Raw genomic sequence first — 8,143 nt, forward strand, 5'->3', positions numbered from 1 at the left:
ACTTACTTTCATCAAAAAGAGGAAGCCGATCCTTTATCCTTCATTCCTTCTTTGTCTCTCAAAGAACCATATGAAGGTGAGGCACAAAGAGGGTATAGACAGTATTGAGTTTTTGTTTACGCCGGCCAGGGTTGTTCTTTCCTGAGCTGCATGACTAGCTGTTCAAGATGTGGCGTTCCATGTGATCGGCGAGAACCTACATCCCAGGTGCATCGGCCTTCACAACTTTGGACCATGCCAAGTTTAGAGGATATTCCCATCTTCCCCCAGTGGAAGAGGCAGTAGTGGCACTCCTCTCCTAGCTGGCATGTAAATCTAAGCTGGTGCTCCCATCCAAGCCATGTAGGTTTACATCAGCGCTGCTGGGTACAGTTTACACTTTAGCAGATCCAGGCAAAACTGCTGAAGGGCTTGGATGAGAACGGTCCAGACCCCAAGTCCCATTAAGAGCTGTGTCGTGCCATGAATTTGGCGCTCCGGGCTACCAAGACCACTGCCCAGGCTATTGGCAAGTCTATGGTACCCTGGAGTCCACTGAACATCACATCTGGCTGAACCTGTCAGATCTGACAGACACAGGCAAAGCCACCCTTCTTGATGCCCTGTTGTGTCAGCAGGGCCTTTTTGTTGATGCTATTGATGATTTCACAGAGAGGTTTCAATCGTTTAAGAAGCAATCGCTGGCTTACAAATATGTCCTGCCAAGGCAGGGTAGCTCTGTAACCCAGATGGTTCGCTCACACTCTACTTCGGGGAAATACCGACCAAACAGAGTGTTACCAACACCAACCCTGTTATTTCCCGTAGAAAGGAGCTAGCACCGCCGGTGAGTAAACAAGCCCAGCATCCTGCACCTAAACGGAAAGTGGAGCATTCTGGACCTTATCCCAGCTATAGAGGTCCTCCTGGGTGGTCCAAGCAATGCCTGGTTTGACACGGTCACTATATACTCATGATGCGCTGCTTAGCCATTTCATCTTGCATCAGGGTCCCAGGATAGGGGAATGGAGACTCTAGCCTCAGATAGTTCAGAGGATAGAGACGAAATAATCACAGATTATTGACATCAAATCTTTTAAAGATATTAAGATTTTCATTTGAGGCATGAAACAGAAAGTAAAATGGATATCCACGAGCACAGCTGGATTTTCTACTTTGTTTACTTTAGTTATGTCTGTGAAATTCTCTATAATGAGGTTTTCTGTGCTGTACTTAGGATCTCTACACATTTTATGCTCTTTTCCCATGTGTTTTCAGTGTTAACGCTCGCTGAGACTCACACACCATTACATAAATTATTTATTTTCCCATGTCAGAATTTATTATGATATGATACATCCCTGATAACCCTGTCCCTAAATGCCCCGCAGTGATGTTAGAGGGATTTTCTTGTCTAAATGGGCAGTTCTAGGCCAATTCAAGCTGCCATAGAGTCCAGACCTTGCTCCAAAAAGCGATGGGAGATCCAAACCTCCTTTAAAGATATAGGGAGCATCTTACATAACCCTTTCTCTAAACTTAACAGTGAGTGGAAGTGACACTCCATTTTGGAGCTGGTGCAACCCCTTTTAGAGTAGCCATGCCCTTTCTAGAGTAACCCCGTCCTCTTTTGGAGATCCTGCCCCCATTTGGTGGTCTACAGCATGCACTTATACATACTTGGAGACCTTTGCCATAGTTATATTTCTGGCTAAGCAAGGCTTAAAAAGCCCCATGATAAAAAAAAAACCTACTGGAGGTTATTTTCTCCTAAAACACTAGATGTCAGAAAAAAACACTACAGCACCTTCCTAAACCCCTTTAACGCTGCAACAAATTGTTTGACATAAGTGGGAAGAAATAGATTGTTTTCAATGGATGTGGAGAGGTCGAAAGAGATTAATCTGTGAAATAAGCATGGACTTAAATTGTAACACTAAAATGTACACTGTTCATTTTCTAAAAGTAAATAAATCTATAAGTTGCTATATTAAAGTAAATCACTGATTAGTGATTTAAATAATCATGACACAAGACATCCCTTGCCAAATTTTGCCATGTTTTTGAACTTCAAATTTGTGAATATTTCAAAATTATGTTACTCCATAAATATTCAATAAACTTATAAAATAATAAAACTGATTTTTATTACAGTGGAGTCTTTCACAGTTGTACACAATCAAGAATTTATGCATTTTGAATTGATTTTAATGTCTTTAAAAAAAAGTGAAGGGCAAAAGTAGGGTGCACTTTCTTACGAAAATAGGAGGGTTCATTCATTCACATGTTCAATGTAGTTTTGGTATGTGCAACACAATTCATCAGCTTTTCATGAAAACAAATCGTGCTCCGACCTACACAAAAACCTTGATCAATTAATAAATAGTTTGCTGTATTGGTCAATGTTTTTAAATACCAAGAAAATAATACAGTCACAAAATTCATAAAAAGATATTTATTCACTAGAAAGCAGTGGTCAATGTTAACAATAAAACACATCTCGGGCACAACATTCTTTGCATGCTTCATCACAATACATTGAAAATGGAAAAGTTATCATTAAAATAATTGCAGAAGACACTCCACAAACATAGTCAATGTGGCTACATTCTTTGGTCACTCAAACACAAAAACACAATGAACCACACAGCCTTGACCATAGTGTAGAACATTCAAAGGAAAACACAACAAAAACTAACCTGAACATGAGCAGGGCTTCATGTTTGTACAGCATTTGTAACCCTGAGCATCAGTGAGCAAGACCAAACTAAAAATTAGATTGATAAGCAATAATAATAATACTTGTAATAATAAAAGCAAGGTCACAAACATTGATTATCCTCATCATTAATTAGAAACACAAAATTCTTATAACATATTCCTAAGTTGTCAATCTCAGAGTATATTACAAAAAACAAAGAGCAAAATGATAACTGAAGCAAAATTACAGTTGCACCTCTCAGTGATTAAAAAATAACATTTGCCAACATGTAAACCAAAACTTTGATGACTTTTTACCAATACTGAGTTTAAACAGTGCAGCTACATTTGAAAAACAAAATCACACCTCTCTCTTAAATTAAACACATTAAACCCATACACATTCATATTTAAAAGGACAATGCCCTGGTGACAATATCCACTGAATACATTCCAACACACCCTGAGGTAGATTTGTATAGATTTAAAACAAGTTGCATATCTTGTTCTCATTTAAGGTAAAAAAAAACCACACAATATATCAAGATATGGAAATGATAATGTAATATGTACAATAATGGCATGAAATAGACTCAAGAGATGCTAGACGAGTAAAATGGCTCAAATCTCAGGCTAATGGAATACCATCTCAATGAGAAAGAAACCCTCACACCCCTCACCCCAACGTCATGTTTCAATTGGTTGTATGATGCAAAAACCCATCCACCCATCCCTGACTACTCTACTCCAACACCTACTACTATGCTATAAGATAATACAAACAGGATTATACTGTATTTGTTTGGGAGGCAAAGCTGTCTCTTGTACAGCAAAAACACACTTGTTGAGCGGATGACACATTTTGAGGTGATTGATGTGGTTTGACTCCAACCATTCTTTCAGAAACACTTTATCTGCACTCAACACAAGTGCTTTGATTGGTCAACCATTCTCATCACATCTTGTTTGAGTTTTGAATGCTGCAAAACTCACCCTATTCAGTTTCCTCTAGCTGAAAGCAAATTGGTTTGTGTTATGCTGCAGTACTGGTCATCCATACAGTACAAAAGGACATGTGAAAGCTGAAGTGTGCCATTTCTTTCATTGGACAGACAAACAGAGTTCCACCCCAAAATCATGCTATTGGTTGAGCCAATGTTTCTATGACTGGTATGGTTGAACACTGACACAAACTAATTTCAATTTCGTTTGGTGCCACTAAATCCCAGATTTTGCCTGTTCTCCCTCTAAACTAAAACATAAATGTTAAGCAGAATGTTAGCCTCAGTCACCATTCACCTTCATTTTATGGAAAAAAGAAGATGCAATGAAAATGAATGGTAACTGAGGCAAACAGTCTTTTATTCCGTTCCACAGAGGGAAGTTAGACATACAGGTTTGGAACAAAATTCGAGAATCTTTATTTTTGAGGTGGACAATCCTTTCAACATTTCCTATGAGATTTTGAGAAACAGAACACACGATTCATTATGCTAGCCTTTTCCTCAAATGTGGTGACATTTGAGAACCTCCCTGTCCAGAAAGAGAACTTCTAATATGTTGACTGCAGTCATGGGGATACATGTTCAACATTAAATGACTTTACAATAGAAGTCCACAAAAAAATGCCCTTAAATAAACTTAGTGCATCAGAGTATCGTCATTTTTGGCATGGTTTAATACTGCAATCTTCTCTCGATCCCCTATTAGATTACCTGTCAACTGGTATGTAAATTACTAGGAAAAAATATACCTACAAAAAACAATTAGGTCTTGTTGTGACTAGGATTGAACAGAGTCTGTCTGAACTTCACAAGTTTAGTCTGAGGTCAGCTTGTGTGGCTACAAATAAATAACAGTGGTTTACAAAGATTACAATAGTTATTTACAATAAAGTGAGGTCAAGTTGGTCAGTATCTCCTCTAGAAATGGAGTAAATGTTGGGTAACTTGCCATATCATTGGAGTCTCTTATAACTTTTATAAAAATAAAAAAGAACAAAAAAATGAATAGTCTTTTAACAAAGAACAACATGTGATTATCATTAAAACATGCTATTGTTCTGGCTCGAGTTTTCAAGTTGAGAATACAGTATATTCCTTCAAGAAGATTCCTAGAACTCCCTAGTTTAAATGAGGACGAGCCTTCCATTACAATCACATAGCATTAAATATTCCAGTAAACCCACTGTGCTTTGCCTTTGGTATCTATCCAGTAAACGTGCAAGCAAATAATGACTGACTGACAATACTAAAAGGCAGAAATTTGATAAGCACAATTACAATCAGCAAAGATCTTATGCCACATTCTTTTAACATCCACATTTTCCTTCGGAATGGAAGGTAATAGACAGAAAAAAATAAACACTGAGAAAATCTTGATACGCTTAAAAAACAACAGCAAAAAAGGGAAATTTGTATGATTTTTCAAATGTACTTGATGTCAATACATTCCATCGTCAGTAAGCAAGATAATGTACTTTAAGCCAGATAGATTTGAATTTCACCACTGTAATATCCAGGCTTATTGTAATTTGTAAACATGATGTGTGCTGATAGTTTCAGTACAAGTCCAAGACACTTTGCTAGTAGAGAAAAATTAAATAAGTCTCTCACACATAGACATGCCAAACATATCCAGGGTGTGTCTCACAAAATCAGTCAAGAACATGTCTAGGTCATATACCAGCCAATTGTGTGTGTGTGTGTAAAAAGGTATTGTTTTATATTTATATTGTGCGTATATATATATATATATATATATATATACGCATACATATGTGGCCAAAAGTTTGGAATAATGGACAGATTTTGCTGTTTTGGAAGGAAATTGATACTTCAATTTAAAAGCGGCATTCAACTGATCACAAAGTATATTCAGGACATTACTGATGTAAAAAACAGCACCATCACTATTTGAAAAATGTCATTTTTGATCAAATCTATACAGCAGCATCACTGCAACACCTTATCTTTGAGTAATCATGATAAATTGATCATTTGATTCTAGAAAATCTCTTGCCATTATATCAAACACTGCTGAAAGATATTTGATTCATTCAATGAATCTTAACATTGTCTTTGTGTTTGTTTTTGAGTTGCCACAGTGTGCAATAGACTGACATGTCTTAAGGTCAATATTAGGTCAAAAATGGCAAAAAAAGAAACAGCTTTCTCTAGAAACTCATCAGTCAATCATTGTTTTGAGGAATGAAGGCTATACAATGCTTGAAATTGACTAAAAACTGAAGATTTCATTCAAAGGTGTACACTACAGTCTTAAAAGACAAAGAACAACTGGCTCTAACAAGGACAGAAAGAGATGTGGAAGACCAGATGTACAACTAAACAAGAGGATAAGTACATCAGAGTCTCTAGTTTGAGAAATAGACGCCTCACATATCCTCAGCTGACAGCTTCATTGAATTCTACACGCTCAACACCAATTTCATGTACAACAGTAAAGAGAAGACTCAGGGGTGCAGCCTTATGGGAAGAATTGCAAAGAAAAAGACACTTTTGAAAAGGTTAGAGTGGGCAAAGGAACAGACATTGGACAACAGATAAATGGAAAAGAGTGTTATGGATCTTTTGTTGGATCAGCTAGACTGTAATATGAGTGAGAAGTGCCCGACAAGACAATCACATCTATGGCAAGTGCTACAGGAAGTGTGGGGTGAAATGTCACCTGAGTTTCTGGACAAACTGACCGCTAGAATGTCAAAGATCTGCAAATCTGTCATTGCTGCACATGGAGGATTGTTTTATGAGAAATCTTTGAAGCACTTTAAGAAGTTTTGAACATTGTTTTCAAATTGTAATAGTAATTGTTCACGTTATTAATGTCCTGACTATACATTGTGATCAGTTGAATGCTACTTTGGTGAATTAAAGTAAAAATGTCTTTCCATAAGTGCAAAATCTGTACATTATTCCAAACTTTTGGCCACCAGTGTATACATACATCTTGGTGAACTAGCCGGGTATATTTGGGATTTGGAATAACTCCAAATAAAGTCTGTGGAAATATGCAAGGAACTAAAGAAAATAGGTGAGGTCAAGACTGTTTTATATGGAGCCCCTTAGAGGACAGGGCGGGAATTATTATAATTTTTTAAAATAATTTTGCATTCCTTTGCAATAAGATTTGGGTGCCCTCGCAATAATTTTGTGTTCTCTCGCAAGAAATTTACCATGGTTTTACTAAAATAAACAATTTTTTTAATATATTTTTTTTTATCCCCTTTTCTCAAAATTTGGAATGCCCAATTCACACTATTTAGTAAATTGGCAGCGCAGTTACTCACTTCAGTCCGGTTGGTGGAGGACAAGTCTCAGTTGCCTCAGCTTCTGAGACCGTCAATCCACGCATTTTATCACGTGACTCGTTGTGCATGACACCGCAGAGACTCACAGCATGTGGAGACTCATGCTACTCTCCACAATCCACACACAACTTACCACACGCCCCATTGAGAGCGAGAACCACTAATCACCACCACGAGGAGGTTACCCCATGTGACTACCCTCCCTAGCAACCGGGCCAATTTGGTTGCTTAGGAGACCTGACTGGAGTCACTCAGCACACCCTGGATTCGAACTCGCGACTCCAGGTGTGGTAGTCAGCGTCAATACTCGCTGGGATACTCAGGCCGCCAAAATAACCAAACTAAAACTATGGTAATAAAAAATCCTAATTTTGTGGTTATTAATTTTACTACAAATATCATGGTATTTGTGGTAAAACTATAGTAACCACAAAATTAGACATGGTTAATCTATAGTAAAACCATGGTTACTATATGGATAAAACTATGATTTACATAAAATAATAATAAAAAATTGTTAGCCTAAAACAATCATGGTTACTGCAATATTACGTTTTTTCTGCCAAAAACTATGGTTACTACATCTACAATATTGGTGGCACTTTATTATAATGTTGCATTTATTAACATTATTAAATACATTAGGTATCATGAACCTACAATGAACAATATATATTTTACAGCATTTACTCATCTTTGTTAATGTTAATTAATAAAAAATACAATTGTTCATTGTTAGTTTGTTAGTTCATGCATTAACTAATGTTAACATATAGAACATTGATTTTAAAAGTCATATGTTGAAATTAACATTAACTGAGATTAATAAATGCTGTAAAGAATTGTTCATTGTTAGTTCATGTTAACTAATGTTGTTAACTAATGTTAACAAATGAAAATCTTATTTAAAAGTGTTAAAACAACTACCCACAAAATTGTGATTTTATTACCCTAGTTTTCATTTTCCTGTATTATTACTATGGTTTCACTATGAATATCATGGTTAAAATATGGTTACTGTAGGAAAACAATTGCAAGAGCATGCAAAACTATTTTAGAAAAACAAAATCCTGCCTTGTCCTTTCAGGGGCTCTGTAGATTTAAAAAGATTTTCCAAAAATGTTAAAAAAAAGAATA

The sequence above is a fragment of the Xyrauchen texanus genome, chromosome 26 (genome assembly GCF_025860055.1).
Source record: "Xyrauchen texanus isolate HMW12.3.18 chromosome 26, RBS_HiC_50CHRs, whole genome shotgun sequence".
In the NCBI taxonomy this organism is placed as follows: domain Eukaryota; kingdom Metazoa; phylum Chordata; class Actinopteri; order Cypriniformes; family Catostomidae; genus Xyrauchen; species Xyrauchen texanus.